This window comes from Cupressus sempervirens, chromosome 10, assembly GCF_028749045.1.
Source record: "Cupressus sempervirens isolate cs-2001-9-10 chromosome 10, ASM2874904v1, whole genome shotgun sequence".
NCBI lineage: Eukaryota > Viridiplantae > Streptophyta > Pinopsida > Cupressales > Cupressaceae > Cupressus > Cupressus sempervirens.
In genome coordinates this window covers 797660543-797678865 of record NC_143127.1, presented here as the reverse complement: position 1 = coordinate 797678865, position 18323 = coordinate 797660543, and the positions used below count along the sequence as shown (strand labels likewise).

At 37.8% G+C, this 18323-nt stretch overlaps 1 pseudogene; it reads right to left on the bottom strand.

Annotated features, from left to right (window-relative positions):
- Nucleotides 1-5071: 5071 nt before the first annotated feature.
- On the bottom strand, nucleotides 5072-15337 carry LOC149536325 (laccase-4-like; annotated as a pseudogene).
- Nucleotides 15338-18323: the final 2986 nt, after the last annotated feature.

Here is an 18323-nt window from a genome sequence, read left to right as displayed (position 1 = left end):
TCAAAAAATTAGCCAAGGCCCTAACCCTAAATGCATCCAAATTCATAGAGAAATGGTAGACATAGATAAATAAGGGTTTGAGAAAGAGGCTATCAAATAAGATATCACTAGGGTATTAATGGAGAACTAAGAATCAATCTCAGCAGAAAGAAGGTCTAAATGTGTACAGTAGAAGAAATCATTAAATATGAAGGAGGAAATAGAAACGACATGAAAATTGCATAGGAAGAAAAATAAATATTGGAAGCCAAAACTAGGGTTTATGGATTCTAAATATGAAGACTATGTAGAAGATGGGGAGGATATCTATGATGATGAGGAGGAAGAAAGATATATGGAAGAATAGGAGGTACATGTTGTGGTGGATTTGGGAGTGGTCACCCCATATTAGATTAACTCCACCAAGGATGAGGTCAAAAAATAGGGCAATCTCAATAACTAATTTAGAGGAGTTGGATTAATTTAAATTGTGCATTAATATGGTCTAGACCCTCTACCAAATTCAACACAACATTCTCAAGAAAAATTTTCTCGGTGTCATCACTAGAAAGAGAAAGATGAAAAAGGAAAGGAAAGAAAGCAAGGAAAAAAATGAAAAGGAACAAGAAGTGGGGGATACCACTAACTATTAAAATGAGCTCTATCAACTAAAAAAGGAATAGAATGCTATGAAGAAGATTTGATAGTTATAAATTTTTATTTGGGTTTTATTTATTTTTGGTTACCTCTAGTTTTAGAGGTTTTCTATTATTAAGGACACTCTAAACTTAAGTATTTTTATGTTTGGTAACTACTACATAAATTTCTTTTGCTAGCTAAACATCATGATTCCTAAGTTTTGGCCTGATTACTATTTAGCAAGTTGTTAAGTAGGCTTAGATCCATGAGTAAATGCAAGAAGTTAAGTACTAAAACCGTGGAAGTCTTGGAGGAAAAAATTTTGTAGCTAGAAATGAGTACTTGTTTATTAAAAATTGGGTACTCACTTTAGGCTTGGATGCCCAATCCTAAATTCAAAAAATTGGTACACATTTGTTTTCAAAATGGGTACCCATTATTTTTGAAATGGGTACATGTTTCAAAATAGGTACCCATTTCTAAAAATAATCAAAATATTAATTTTTGTCACCTAAAATCTCATTTTACCCACTTTTAGAAATGGCTAATTGATTTGAAACTTGTACCCATTTCTTAAAATTTGAATTTCACAAGCCATGGGTTGCATTATTTTTTGTCTTGGGATAGGCTTGGTAGGACCAAGCCTATGCTTGTGCCAGAAACAAATTGGCTAAGGTACATAAACATGGAATTGCTACCTTGCCACAAATTTTTGGTGGACCCTTCAAATAATTTTTTTGATTGAAGAAATTCTCATTATTGTAGTCTTTGTCTAGATTCTAAAAATATAAATTGTATATTTATAGGGGTTATTTTAGTATTATTACAATTTTTATTAAGGAAAATTGATGCCTAGAATTGAAATAGTATGGTTAACTAAAATGTTAATAAGATTTTTAATTTTATGTTTTTTGAAAATTCAATCATATATTGTCAAACTACATAGAATGTACAAGTCAGTATAAACAAACAATAAAATTAGAAAAAGGAGAATATTTTATCAAATTATGGTGGTCGCACGCTATAGGTTTACAAAATCCACTTTATGGTAGAATAAAAATTTATAATTTTTAAAAAACATATTCAATAAAAAAATTAAAGAAACATATTCTCATCAAACTTTGGCATGTTAGGTACCTTTTCCCAAAAGGAATCACAAAAAGTCATTGTTTCGCTGTGAAAAAGGGTGGTTATACACATGTGGTATGACCTTGAAACAAACATTTTGGAACAGTGGTTTTTCAACATGCCTAACAAAATGTAATTTATACCATGTGGGTATTCAAAATAAATACATTTTTGAAAACTAGACTCTAAGCACTATATTTTCTATTAGTAGAGTTTTCCAAGATTCAATCATAATGGGCCTCAAATTTGGAGATCAAGTTATAGGAAATTTTTAAAATAATCAAAACACTTCCACTTTTTTCCCAAAAGTCAGACTCAACTTCTTGTATGTGCCCCTATGATATCCTTGAATAGTTTATTATTCGTTTATATTGTGAAGGGTCATAGTTTAGTTTGAGTTCTTATGCTCTTTATTCTTTTTAATAAATTTTATTGTAGGTATGGGATACTTTTCTAGTTTATGATGCACTAAAATGATGCTTAGTTGTCATTGTCCAATGTAGTGCTACTATTCTATAATATGTGGTTCTATGGGTTTGGGGCTCTTTATATTGTGATGTGGAGCCTAACTAGACTCAAGGGTTTATTAGATGTGGTTCACCCTAGATTATTTCTATAGGGGTTTAGGGGCAGCACCCCCAAGATGGGGTCAAGGGGTTGTGCTCCCTATCATAGTATAGGGTGGGGTTTGGGGTGCTTATTCAGAAGGTCTAGCAATTCATAGCATGCTGATCTACTGGTGTGATACCCTAGTTCAATAAGGTAATTTTTTCCACCTGTTGTCCCCCTAGGCACCAAGTCTAGAGAGGTTACAATGTTGCACTAGCTAGGAACCATGTCATGACACCCTTCCATTTGTATCCTAGGAATTTTCTTATTTCTTTTTAATATTGTCCTCTAGTATGAGATGTTAGTACATGTTTCTCTTTTGTATTTTCATTGTTACCCTTGTATTTTTCCAATGTCACTTCTTGTGAGGGTTTCCTATGTTATTTCATTGTATGTGGTTGAACTTTGCATGGGGTCAAATGTTATCTCCTAGATTGATGGAGTGGGCCACAAGGTTCTAAATGGTTGGTTGAATTATTTTTAACCATGGTCTTGTAGCTTCAAGTTCATGTGGTCAGATGATTGTATGGTTCATAGTATCTTATTATGCATCTTCTCAATAATGTTTCATGATTATGTTCTTGCATTGATGTATCTATTTTCTATGAAATACTCTATGTGGAAGAAAATAAAAAATCTATGTGTAAACATCATGCGCTGAATATTTTTAATTTATAAAAGTGGGCGAGTACTTATGCTTATTTGTGATGTAAAGAAATTAATGGCTAAATATGTGTATCTTCGATTTTCAATCATGTGATCATTACATTATCCAATTGCAACATTTTGTTTATCTATTCTTTTATAGAAGAAACAATTGAAAACCTATGAGGACTTGGTTTTCTTAGTAGTGATTAATATTTGTGTTTTTTTGTAATGAAAAGTATTATTTTAGGTTATTATTAGAAGAAACAATATTGAAATATACGTGTGGCACTTTAATATTGAACAAAACATGTCCAACATATATTTCTTTTCTCCTTCTATAGTAAAAACATTTACAATATCTTTACCATTATAAGCACCCTACAATCATTTTTCAATTTGTACTTCAAATTTATAGATACATATAGACTAGTAGATAACTCTATATTTATCATCACCTACAATATACATCGACTATCTAAAAATCATAAATCTTGGGAGCCTTTTGAGAAACTTTTTAAAATTATGAATAAAATTATTACATTATTATCTTAATTAATCTAAATAGTTTTCAACCAAATAATCCACATCTCCTTTGATATTAATAGATGTTTTGAAAAATATCATAGTTATTACACTAATAACACTCAATGTGGTTATCAAATCTTCAAATTTATTTTTTTGAAAGCTACTTTTGACATGCTCTTGAATTGGAGCTACTAAGAATAAAACTTATATCTCCTCATCTTTGTTCTAAAAGAACATTGAACTTCATCTTTTTTAACTTTTGAATTTTGATAAAATGAAATATTTAAAAATACGAGCTCAATATTTCATCAATCTATAAGGCTTTCTAAATTAACATGTTTTATGGACCTTCATCAACACAATCATCTTGTGTTGATTGAGGTTTCTCTTTGGCCTCTGAGTCCTTATGGTCAAGAGTGATAATAATTGACACTTTTCATGACAAGCGATAATGATGTTCTTTGTTAAAAACTTCCATATTGTCTCATCCTCTATAATATGAACTAGTTTAATTGTGAAGGTTTTTTTAATAGTTGTGAAGTTCTTTTACACGTTTATATATCACTATACCAAGGTTGAATCAATTGTCCACAGATTCTTCATATTCTCTATAGAAAACACAACAATGCTATATATTATTACTTAGTAGGTATTGTTATTGAGTTGGTTAGATACATTAATTCATATTAGGAAGTTTGTTCCTTAGATTACAACATCACTTTATACTGAGAAAAAAATTATTTCATTGAGAAGAAAACATACAAGATTACATTATCTTCACTAATGTCAAACATTGGTGGATAAGATATTTTATTTAGGCATGTGGTGGATATTTTATTGAACCTCTATAAAAATAAGTTCTTTTATTTAGGCATGTGGTGGATAAGATATTTTATTGCCTTGACCACCTTTTCTCTCAACTCCAAAGTAAGTATCTAATCTAAGATGAAGCGAGTAATATAATCCAACGACCTTATGTTTGTCATTTTCTTGATTTGAACATTCCCAAAACATTGGATGTTCCAACTTTTGAGTATTTGATTAAGAAATCTTGATTTCTTGAAAAAAAGATTTCATAGTTGTACTATGTGAAGGTTTCCCTTTGAAACATGAATTAGAGACCAAGATTTGAGGAGACAAATGCTACACCATTAATGTTGAAACATTAACACAAGAATTTTTAGAGTTAGAGGCTTTTGAAGAGATCAAGAATATTTTATAATCTCTCCAATCTGATACTTTTCAACTAGTATTCCATTGATCCCCTATCCAACACGTGTAAATAAGGATTCTATCTAATCTCTGATAAATTTAATCCCCTACACATCTCTTGTTGTTCCAAGTAGACAAATAATTATTTAGATCAAGATCAGTATCATTTAAAAGCTTAACATCACCATCGAGGTGTCACGTCTAGGCACACCACCTCTTATTCTCTCTAGAGAAGTCAAGACACACATTTTCTAATTCTTCTTCGAACTTTATGTTGAACTAACAAAAAACTAGTAAAAGTGCGATGAATCTAAAGACATCGGTAAAGCAATCAACAAGAGGGAAGATCTTTGGATGGAGGAAGCAGGGATTGAGATCTACCACCATTTCCATTTTGAACAACCCATGCCATCTTCAACCCCCAACTGGTATGGAGCTCGAGATGACAATGCATGAACCACACTCCTACAATGCAATTGGGTTGAGCAATGTGACCAAGAAGTAAATGAGAAAAATCAAAGCTAACCCTACTTCATGATAGCAGTAGTACCTGGATTATCAACAAGGAATCTAAGAGCCACCCAACCTCCACTGGGAACTCCAACCGTGTTTCTCTTTGGAGGATCCACTAGATTATAGTTGGATGGTTCAGTGACAGCATTGTAGTTTCTCGTAACCTAACCCACTATGAAGAAGTTGAAGCCATGTAGATGCAGAGGATGGCTCTCGAAGGTCACAATGCTGGTGTCTTCGAGAAAAAGCTCTACACTGGTGTTGAAAGGAAGCACTTCCACTCTCGTGTCGTTCAAGGTCCATGTGTTGTTAGGAGGTGTGCCCGTGTAGTTGAAAGGAAATGGTGGGTTGTCAGTAATGTCCCATTTTTTTGAAGGAGTTAATTATAAAGTTATCAATTTTTTTTTAAAAATATTATAAGGTAACTTTATATATTAAATAAAAAATCTTCTAGAGGTTGCTGGAAGAAGTAGAGAAAAAATTAAAAAGGAGGCCAACCTATCAAGGAAAAAAGAATAAAGAGGCAATCAGGGCTCATTGCCTATCATCGAGATTTATATTGATATTTGCTGATGTGTGTTGTGGAGCCTAGGGTTTCTGCAGGTAGTCACAATTGGCCATTAAGAATGAAGACTCTCAATTGGTACACAATTTTTAGGGTGTGAAAGATCACCTGAATTATTGCAGTGGTGGGAAGGATATTTCAATCCTTTCACTTGTGCTCAATTGATGGTTTGGAGTTTTAGTTGGAGTTGTACTTTCATCATATCATCTTCAGCATTTAGTCTCCACCATTTGATCAATCTAGGTTCTTCATTTCAATCTGTAGTTGCAAGAAGTTATCAATTGTATACAACCAGTTAGCGTTTCTTTGTAATGTGCCATGTCATAATGTTTTGGTGCTAAAAATTGTTATATAATTTGTAAAAACATTTGGTTTTCATTGAATGAATACATTGGCACTATTATTTCTTTCATTCAACAATATACTTTCAGCAGTGTATTAAATTTAGGGTTTTTTTAGGTGGCCTATTGGAAAGGGTCATTACAGTGATATCAAAGCAGTTTCCTGCCAGCCTGATAGGGTTACCCAGCTACTATTTAATTTATTTTACAAAATAACCAACATAATTGAGAATATGGCTGAGAGACATTCTCAAAGCCCATCCAGAAGTGTGCAAGATGATGAGACTTTACAACAATAGGAGAGGCTTCTACAGTTAATAGAAGCAAGTACACACACAATGATGGTTATGATGCAACATTTGATTAGGGAAAATAGGAGAAATAATCATAATAATGACCAAGATGATAGGAGCATAGTAGGATCACAACATAGGACACAGTCTAGAATAACTGACAGACCCACACGTCCTACATTTAGAGAAGAAACTCTAGCACGCACACCTGATGCTATGGTAATAGATATTGTAGATGAACTTTAAAAAGCAAGGAATGAGTGGGATTCATTACCAGAATATGTACAAGATGGATGGACATTTGACAAGTACCTGAACTATAGAGCTTCTAGGAAGAAGCAAGTAGATAAACACAGTGAGTTATAATAGGTCACCAACAAGTTGGTGTTACCCACATTTGATGGCAGTGGAAAAATGATTGCTCATGATTGGATTCATAAGGTGGATACTTTCCTATCTTTGAAGACTATGATAGAATTTGAAGCACTCAAGTATGCCACTTCACACTTAGATGGGGTCGCACATGATTGGTGGACGCATGGCATGATCACATTGCAACACAATCAGGTAATCACTTATCAAGAGTTTGTGGATAGATTGATAGAAAGGTTTGATAAAAAATAAATCCTAAAGTTTATTTTCAGGAGTTAGCCCAGTTGAGACAGTCAGGAGGCTTAGAATAATTTATCAACGACTTCTAGAAGCTTGCAAGATGGTCCCTGAAATTTGAGAAAGGAGGCTGGTCATTTTATTCACAGAGGGATTAACTAAACCACTCAAGGGGTGGGTAAAGGCCTTTGATCCTCCTACATTATAGGAAGCTATGAAGATAAATTGCAGTATGGAACTTGTAGCTCCAACAAACTAGTTTAGTTCAAAGGATTCTTCATCATTTAGAGATAACAAAGGGGAATTCAGCAAGGGTAAAGAAAAGGTTAGTGACTCAAAAGGAAAGCTAGCTACACCTTGGGATAAGGAAACACTTAATGACCTGTGTAGGAAAAAGCTATGCTTATTTTGCAAAGGTCCCTATGAGTTTGGTCATGATTTTCCTATGAGGCCTAAGGGGAAGGCTAATTGAGTGATGTGGGCTTATTACGAGGGTTCAGATTTAGACAGCTCAGAGCACCATGATGAGGATCCTAATGAGGAAAAGGGTGAACAAGAGGTAGATAGTGCTGAGAAAAAAGAGGCTCCAGAGATTCATTTATAGGAGGCACGTCTTTCTAGTATTCAAAGAGAGGGATCTTTCATATTTCGAGGATTGTTGGCAGGATAGAAGGTTATTACTCTATTGGATATAGGTGCCACACATAATTTCATTGATGCACAATTTGTGGAGAGGTGTGGACTCATTATTGAGGAGTTCGAGGCATTGAGAGTTAAGGTAGCTGATGGATATACTCTTTGTTGTGATAGGATGGTGTGAGATCTACCTTTGTGCCTGAACAACTATGAGTTTAAGGCAGACTATCATGTGGTCAACATGGGTGACATGGACATAGTACTTGGGATATGGCCAACATGAATGGAATGGACATTCTTTGAAGGAGGTCACCTTGAGATTGGAGGATATGGAGATATGATTCGTAGTGGATGGAAGGACTCATGTGCTGAAGGCTATCCATAATGGTGATATCAGGACTATCTCATTTAGGCGGTTGGAGAGATTAGCCAAGTATAATAATATAGAGTGGGCAACAATATGCGCCTTGATGCCTACCCAATGGGAGCAACATAAGACTGAATATCATCCAAATATCCAAAAAATGAGAATCAAGTATGGGAAGGTATTCGGTGAGATTCCACCAGGCAAGCCACCAAACAGAGGTATTGAGCACATTATTGAGTTTGAGGAAGGTGCTAAGCCTGTCATGATCATACCATACCAACACCCAAAATGACTCAAAGATGAGATTGAGAGGACCATCAAGGAGTTGCTAGTGATGGGACACATCAGACCAAGTAAGTCACCTTTTGCATCTTCTATTATTTTGGTAAAAAATAAGGATGGAACTCTAGAAATGTGTATTGATTACAAGTTGTTGAATAAGAGAACTATAAAGAACAAGTATCCCATCCCACGCATCGATGAGTCGATAGATGAATTGCATGGGGCTTGTTATTTCACAAAACTTGATTTGAGATCAGGCTATCACCAGATCAGAGTTTGAGAGCAAGATATTGAAAAAATTGCTTTCAGATGTCATTATGGGCATTTCGAGTTTGTAGTCATGCCTTTTGGTTTGACTAATGCACCTGTACTTTTCAGTCCACTATGAACAAGGTCTTCCCCCATCAGTTGAGGAAATTTGTGCTAGTGTTCTTTGATGATATTTTGATCTATAGCAAGACATGGCAGGAACATTTAGAGCACTTGGAGACAGTATTGAGCATTTTACAGAGTGAGTCCTTGTATGCCAAGGAGTCCAAATGTGATTTGGAGATGAAAAAATTGTTGTATCTTGGACACATCATTAGTGCAGAAGGAGTGCGAATGGATCCTAAAAAGATCCATGCTATTATTGATTGGCCACCACCAGAGAACCTTACATAGTTAAGAGGGTTCCTTGGTCTATGTTGATTTTATCGCAGGTTTGTTAGTGGCTACTCACGACATGTAGTGCCCATGATAGATTTTTTGAAGAAGGGGCATTTGTGTGGACTTGGGAGGCATGGGAGTGTTTTATGTGGTTCAAGGAAATAATGACTACATGCCCAGTATTAGCATTGCCTGATTTCATGAAGCCATTTGACCTTCAATGTGATGCTTTTGGGGAGGGAGTTGGTGATGTACCCATGCAGGACAAGCATCCTATAGCTTATGAGAGTAGGAAACTCAGAGGGGCTGAGAGATCATTCAGTATATATGATAAGGAGATGTTGGCCATCATGCATGCCTTGGCCAAATTCAGACAATATCTTGTGGGTGGCAAATTTTGTATTAAAACTGATCATAATAGTTTGAGGCACTTTTTGGGACAGTGGGACCTGAATGATCATCAGCAGAAGTGGGTATGTTATATAGGCATATGATTTTGATATCACATATGTTAAGGGGACACAGAATATTATTGCAGATGCTTTATCCCGTAGGCCACACTTCACTTTTATGATTAAGATATCAGAGGATTGGCAATATTTGATTGTAGCAGAATATGCCAAAGACACGTGGGCCTCTACTATAGTGGAGGGAACAAAAATTGACACCAGATACACTCTCATAGATAATTTGATCAATTACAAGAATAGGATTTACTTATTCCCAAGATCGAAAGTGAAGTAGTTGATTTTGAGAGCATTCCATAATTCACCTACAATAGGCCATCCTGGGTATTTCAAGACTTACAGGTTAGTATGGGAACATTTCACTTAGAAGGGACTTAAGGCTGATGTTTTGCAGTATGTGAAAGAGTGTCATGTTTTCCAATAGAACAAACAAGAGCACACTTATCCAGTAGGACTGCTACAACCACTTCCTATTCCTGATAGCAAGTGGGAGTGCATCTCTATGGATTTTATTACGGGCTTGCCTAGGGCCCAGGGGTGTGATTGTATCTATGTGGTGGTGGATAGGCTAACAAAATATGCTCATTTCTTCCCTATCACTACTACATACTCAGAAACTCAGGTGGCAAAGGTCTTCTTCAAGGAGATTTTTAGATTACATGGTTTGCCTCGGAGCATTGTGAGTGACAGGGACAACCGCTTCATGAGTCACTTTTGGCAGGAGATATTTTGGTTGTGTGGCACTGAGCTTACACCTAGTACTAGTTATCACCCACAGATTGATGGTCAAATAGATATTGTAAACAAATGGGTGGAAGGGTATTTAAGGAATTATGTGGTAGATCAATAGCGAGCTTGAGTTAGAGGGATATATCTCTGCAAGTATTGTTACAATACAACATATCATATGACTATACAAATGATACCCTTCATGGCACTTTATGGTTATGAGGCACCTATTTTCTTATATTTTTTGTTGGGAGACAGTTGAGTACCCCATGAAGGTGAACTATTACAGAAAAGTAAGGATATAGCTGCTACTCTTAGAGACAACATTGCTAGAGCTCAAAACTAACAAAAGCAATATGCAAAGAAGAAGAGGACTAAGCTTAGTTTTGAGGTAAATGATATGGTTTACCTCATGTTATAGCCATATAAGCAATCCACTCTCAAGAAAAGTGGTGTAGAGAAACTCAAGCCACGCTATTATGGACCATTTAGGATCATCAAACGAGTTGGTGAGGTGGCTTATGAGTTGGAACTTCCCACAGACAATAGAGTGCACAATGTGTTTCATGTATCACGCCTCAAAAAGGCTTTGGGTCAGAATGTGATGCCTTCTACAGTATTACCTCCCTTGGATGATGAGGGGAAATTGATCTTAGTACCAGAATCCATTCTGGATAGTAGAGAGAAGTAGCTTTGCAGGAGAGTAATCAAAGAGTATCTAGTTAAGTGGAAAGATTGAAGATACTACTTGGGAGGGAGAAGTGATTTTGCAACATCCAACACTAAGATTACTTGAGGCCAAGCAATTTTAGGAGGGGCGGACCTGTAATGTCCCATTTTTTTAAGGAGTTAATTATAAAGTTATCAATTAAAAAATATTTATATTACAAGGTAACTTTATAGATTAAATAAAAAATCTTCTAGAGGTTGCTGGAAGAAGCAGAGAAAAAATTAAAAAGGAGGCCAACCTATCAAGGAAAAAAGAATAAATAGGCATCGAGGGCTCATTTCCTATCATCAAGATTTATATTGATATTTTTTGATGTGCGTTGTGGAGCCTAGGGTTTCTAAAGGTAGTCACAATTGGCCATTAAGAACGAAGACTCTCAATTGGTATGCAATTTTTAGGGTGTGAAAGATCACCTGAATTATTGTAGTGGTGGGAAGGATATTTTAGTCCTTTCACTTGTGCTCAATTGCTGGTTTGGAGTTTCAGTTGGAGTTGCACTTTCATCATATCATCTTTAGCATTCAATCTCTAGCATTTGATCAATCCAGGTTCTTCATTTCAATCTGTAGTTGCAAAAAGTTCTCAATTGTATACAGCCAGTTAGGGTTTCTTTGTAATGTGCCATGTCATAATGTTTTGGTGCTAAAAATTGCCATATCATTTGTAAAAACATTTGGTTTTCATTGAATGAATACATTGGTGCTATTATTTCTTTTATTCAGCAATATACTTTCAGCAATGTATTAAATTTAGGGTTTTTTTAAAGGGCCTATTGGAAAGGGTCATTACATTGTCAGGGAAAGTGGTGTTATAGAGTCCGTTAGATTGACCATAGTAGTGTGCTTGAAGAAGGGCGGTGGTGGGCAGAATGAAGGATATGTTGTTAATAGTGGCTGCAAATTTGGTGTTATTAGGACCTTGGAAAGTCTGTCCTTGGGGACATGGATTTAGCCCAAACTCCATTCTGAATAGGAATTGTCTATCCACCTTCAGATGAACAGCTGCTACGGGGAATTTTCGATTGCCCAAACTTCTCATCTTTTGGCTGAAATTAGCAACAAAGGAGGTATCTTTAGGGGCTGGAAGTGTTGGTTTCATCATGGGAAGAGAAGAGGTATTGGCATTAGAAACATACTCCAAAACTCCAATGCTGGTCGAATTATCAAAAGCTACACTACCCATAGCGAAAGGGTAGGCGAACATGAGGAATGTTGCATTCTGTGACTAAGACATACCTGTTAAGAGGATGTTGCTAGTTTGACCAGGAGTGATCAGAGCAACATTGATTTGGAAATGCTTGACATACACAGCGTCAGCTTCTACCATAGTCAATGTGTGGTTGGGGATTCCAAAAAATAAGTCGTCATTGAGTGCAACATTAACTAGATGGAGCAGGTATGTTTTCCCAGGGACCACTTTGAGCTTGAATGTAGTTGCATTATAGATGAATTAAGCATTTTTTACAATTATATACAATATTTATACAAATGAACATTATAGTTTGTAATTGCCCACCCTCACCGTTGGCGGAACAGTTATACATAAGCCCAGGGAGTCCATTAATGGTATACGCATCTGACACATTAGCTTGCACTCCACTTTGCATTGCTTGATTGGTAACAGTCTCAGTGACTGCATTCCACCACTCGCCTGCAATCCGCAATGCAACAACAGTATTTCCATTTTCATATTAAATTTAGCAGTAATAGTGTAAACTGGCAACACATTTATTGTCTTAAGCAAACATACCAAAAACAATAGGCACTTCTTGGTGTGGGCAAGGGAATGGGTAAGAAGCATTCTTTTTTTGGTAAAGGATAATGGGCCCATGTAAGCTTGCTCGCAACCACGAAATGTGGGCATGCCACCATAGTGTTCCTCTCTACCTTTTGATCATAAATTTGTACACATAACTTTGCCCGATTTGAATTGGGCACTGAGTGACATAAGCATGACCATCCGCCCACCCTAATCTAAGCTACCAAACTCCATGCCTGAGCATTTCATAAGGTGCACTCGCTTATAACTAAGTAATATATCAGCATATAACATTACTTTTATCAAGTGAATAAGGGAGGAGAAGAGATACCAATGTATGCTAACATTGTTTTGATCATTATTTATTACATTCACAACCACGCAATCCCCTTCTCGAGCAACTATTGCAGGCCCCGAATATTGCCCGTTCACAGTCAAGAGGGCTTTCGTAGTGCAAAGGTGGGTCACATTCACCATTTGAATCTGTACATGTATAGAATAACTAAATCAATCATGACATTCCTAAACAATAATCCGTCATTCAACTCATTCCATAGAAACATTTATAACCCACATTGAATTTGTAGTGTCATGTAATCACGACATTTTTTGCTGATACAAATTGAACACTAGTGAACCACAATGCCAAAAGTGTGAGAAATATTAATACAACTTCAAAAACTCACAACCCTAAACCTAAAAATCTGCTTGTTAACAACGATTACTGAGTGACAAAATTTTCTCGGTAACCAAAGAAAATAGGTGGTAGGAGATTTTACCGATTGAGTTTAGTAAATGAAGGATAAACAACTCGGTAACCAAAGGATACCGAGTGAGCTCGATAAATGAAGAAACTCGGTAGATACTGGATATCGAGTGAGCTCGGTTGAAGAGCAACTCGGTAGGCACAGGAGAGTGGAACTCGGTAGAAGAAGGCACCGAGTGAACTCGGTAGCCACTACAGAGAATGACTTCTACCAAAGCCAATACCAACTGCAGGATTATGACATGAATATGTTCACCATTAAAACCAGAGACCCAAAGCTTAAAATATTCAACAATAAACTTCACAAATCCAATGAACAAGGAAAGAGCAATAGGTTCAAGTATGCCTGCTTGCTTTCTATTTAACTTTAATTCAAACTAATACAAGATCTGGGAGCATTCAACTTCAACCAAAAAAACCCTAAAATAACCCTAAACTTTAAACTGATAAAACTTCAAACTTGCAGCTCTAATGGCTACATACAATAATGCTTGGAGCAATCACTGCTTCAACAAGACGAATGAAACAATACACTATGAACTATGAACTTACAGAATGATCAGAGGAGAAACACGTGCAACTACAGGCATGAAATGAACTTCCTCTGTCCTTGCAACAAACTAGATTTGCTGATCACTTTCTCTACTCTTTGCAACTTCTGAGCTCTTCTTCTCACTGTCTCTGTCTACTGCTCAAATGAATAGAACATTCCTTTTGTTATATTTGAAAAATATTTTCCCCCTCATTTCTAAATTTGAAAATTCACCCACCGCATTTATGTTTCTATTTGTTCTGTTAGTCATCAGGTGGTAGGTGGGTGTTTGGCTCCAAGGAGAAATGACCAATAATAATTAATATTCGAACACTCCCCCTTTATCCCAAGCCAAACAAAAAAAGATCACTACTGATCCAAATCAACTACACCAAGACTCTCTCTTAGGTGTACAAAAGTTCCAACGCCTAATGGCTTGGTAAAAATGTATGCTAGCTGCTACTCAGACTTAAAAAAATTCCATTTTGATATCCTCATTCTCCACCAACTCTCTGATGAAGTGATATCTAATCTCTATGTGTTTACTTCTCCAATGGAAGACTAGATTCTTGGACAATGCAATAGATGAGATGTTGTCACAATAAATTGTGGTTCCATCCTCTTGCCTTTCATTCAAATTTGTCAAGACCCTCCTTAGCCAAATTGCTTGACATGCTGCTGCATTTGTTGCTATGTATTCACCCTATGCTATAGATTGAGCAACAATAGGTTTCTTCTTGGATGCCCATGAAATTGCACCCGATCCCAAATGAAACATATATCCGAAAGTGCTCTTCCTATCATCTAAGCTTCCAGCCCAATCACTATTAGTATAACCCACCAACTTGAAATCATCATTTGCAGTATACAAAATTTCAAATCCCTTGGTACATGTTACCTCTGGTTTTACCGCCAAGGATTAAAATTTGAATGCATGGCTCATGCAATGGTTAGTCTCAGATTAGTATTACGACCCGTGAGTTTTTGGCCGTTAGATCTAAGCGGTACCGACGGTTGGCACCATCGCACTATAAAAGAAATACACGATATTTATGATGGCACAATGACGCCTTGTTGACACGTTGCAGGGATGGGTTTGGCATTTGGCGGGTCAAAAAAGTTCTCTGATGCCCTTGGCGCTATGTCGCTATCGCATATCGATCGAAAAATCTCCATAGCGACATAGCGCCTGGCGGAAATATTCACGGTGGCAAGTTCCAACGACCAGCAGAATCAGGTGTCGCAGCAACAAATTAGAAGGAACCACATGTGCCAGGTCAGAGTTTCTGTCGGCATGGCTAACACAGTCAGGGTTTACGATCTCCTCCGTCAGATCAACTTGGATCGACGGTAAGCGCCATCACGCTATGGAGCAGTTGCATGAGGGTGATGACAGCGACATCACACCCTGGTGACACGTGTCAGGTGGGGCCGTATCTCAAGGCGATGCCAGGTGTATCGACATGGAGGGCAGAATCATGAGGTACAATGAGTCCTCACGATTGTGGGATTGGGTCACATCGACAGATGGCACCATCTTGCTATGGCGGATATGCACGGATTTTATCATGGCGACATAGTGACCATCCGCCATGTGGATCGACAAGACCAAGTCTCACCAAGGATTGCCAGGTGTCATCCAGAGTGCGGTGCAGTCACAGGGGTGGCGCCGAGTGGGATGGGTCCGATTGCAGATCGCAGAGTACGACAGGTCAAAAGTTTCACGGCGGTGGCAAACAAGTTTCATGGCTCAGAGGTTTCAAAAAATGGCAAGGCGCCATGGCGCCAAAGGAAAACCAATGCGTTTTCCGATGGCGACATAGCACCCAAATGGAAAGTTCACCGTGGTGAGGAATGATCAGGCAGATGGGTTCTTTCGGTACTCTATAGCACAATTTGTCAACCCGACATCAGGATAGCAAATCGGATGGGGACACGTGTAAATCTCAAGGTCTTGGGTTGCCAGCTGGTGTTTCATCAAAACAAATAGGGAAGTGCCATGTGCATGAGTCAGTGCACAGCGTATAGCGGGCCTAGTAGTCTCAGAAGGAATGGTGAGTCTTCATGATTGTCGAATCCGTAAGGATCTACGACTGGCGATATCTCGCTATCGAGAACTGCTCGGGAGTTAACATCGATGACATAGCGCCCGTGCGCCACGTGTCCTGGCGGGCCCACATTTCATGCTGCCGGTGCAGTTAGATTTAAGTAACCAAAAGACCAACAAGGAGATGCCACATATCAGTGGGCTTGGTGAATCAATAGAGAAGGAGGGTCATGGGAGGTCAAGTTTTGTGATCGTCAGATCTACGAAGATCAGTGGCAGGCGCTATCTCACCATGGAGGAATTGCGCGAATTTTATGATAGCGAGTTAGCGCCCGTGCGCCGCATGTCCTCGTGGGCTCAAATTTGGAAGCGCAGTAAGTAGGACAGTTGGCAGTTGGCGATCATTGCGATCGTTGTAGTCGACATGGCGGTTAACGTGAGGTTACAACAAGATGATGAAAGGTGGCGCAGTCAGGTTGAAACCCTTAGGCGCTATGGCACTATCGAGATCTTCGAAGACTTTTTTGATAGTGACATAGTGCCCAGTCGCACGGAAAGGGTGGTAAGCACCCAGTCAAACGTAAAGAGACTACCAGGGTGGCGAGATCGAAGGTGTGATTGGCCTGCATGGCCCAGTTGGCTCATCAAGCCTGTTGACTGATCGATTTGATGGATGCACGAATCATGAATGATGAGAAATCTGGGTTTTGCCACAATCTGATGGTGTGATTAATTGCCACCAACTCGGAATGAATGCCAAGTGCAAGAAGACACTCCATCCATCCAGTCGATCCATCTACCATGTCAAGGAATGTTGTGGCGCCGTTCCTGTCTTCTCTAGGCTCTTTCTCAGAGGGATATCAGATTTCTTGGTATGTAGGCCATGTTCAATCAGATCTTTGATTGGATTCTCAGGATGGAAAGTTAATGCCAGTAGGTGAGAAGTGAATGTAATGCAAAAATCTTTAGTTATGCCTAATCTATAAAGGCAAGTTGGTGATCTGTTCTTAGGGTCGACTCTTCCTGATTTTCTCTGCTACTGCTTGCAGACTTGCAGTGTAAAAATCCCTTTGTCTCTGAGCTAGATAAGCATCCTGTATCATCTCTTTCAGCCATCAACGTGTATGTGTATCGTTTTTCCTCTCATTGATGTATTGTTGAGATTAGTGGTCTACATACTATATCTACCTTTGGCCTATTGAATAATATAAAAGTGAAATCTTCTGTTCCAAGTGTTATTCAGTTGGTCTCCTAATCTTTATGTGGTTGTTGATCGATATAAATCTGAATGAATGTATGACTTTGGATGTTACCCTAGTTCTGTAGTGCATATATGGGCAGAAATGAGTCTGAAGACTCTGTTTTGGTGCATCACTACCTTAGATTAGACTAGGTAGATTCGCTTTAGTGCTCTCTTTCCCCCTTTTCCTTTTGAGAATAGATAGGTGTGCCATGACAGTAAGAGGAAGCCGACCTTCTCTGGAGACTCAACCTCGTAGTTCAAGTCCCACAGCTTGGAGGTTGTTTCCATGTTTCACTAGGTTGTCCTCGTGCATAGGCCTTGGAAAAGGGTGCAAACCTAAGTGACAACAGTTTTTGGCATGCCCGGTGGGACTCATATCAGAAGATTTCAGGTTTACTGGTGTCAAGAAGAAAGAATTCTAGAGATAAATGCTGAAGAAGTAGTGCTGGCTTCAGTTTTCAAGCCTTCAAGAGGTTGATTCTTCAAGTACTTGGTGACTCTGAACATCAAAAAGTCTGGTTTGAAACCAAGTTTGCAGTGATTCATGCCCAAGATTGAAAGAAGGGCATCTTTTAGAGGTAAATTTCAATATCAAGAGCTTTCTCTTTCAAATCCTAGGAGAAGAAGGACTAGAACTTCATTATCACTAGTTAGGGGTAGAATAACAGTTGATATACCTGTAAGATCTGTCTCTACTCCCCCTACTATTCGAACTCAGCCTAGTTGCCATCAACACTCACCAATAGAACAATTGTTTATATGGCTTAGCCAAGAGTTCATGCTTTTGCCACCTTTAGTGGTGGAAGTCCTCTATTATCAGCCCAAAGACATGATATACTAGTATCTGCACTAAAGAGTATACCTAATTTTACTGGTGAAACTTCTATTTCCCCTTTAGAGCATATCCAAGACGTAGCGAATGTCTACAATATTCATGGTATTACAGAAGATGATGTTGTTGTCAGACTTCTAGCCTCATCCTTAAAAGGAAAAGCATTACAGTGGTATAGAGGCTTAGCTCATGGTTCCATAACTGATTGGGATGGACTAGGAGTAG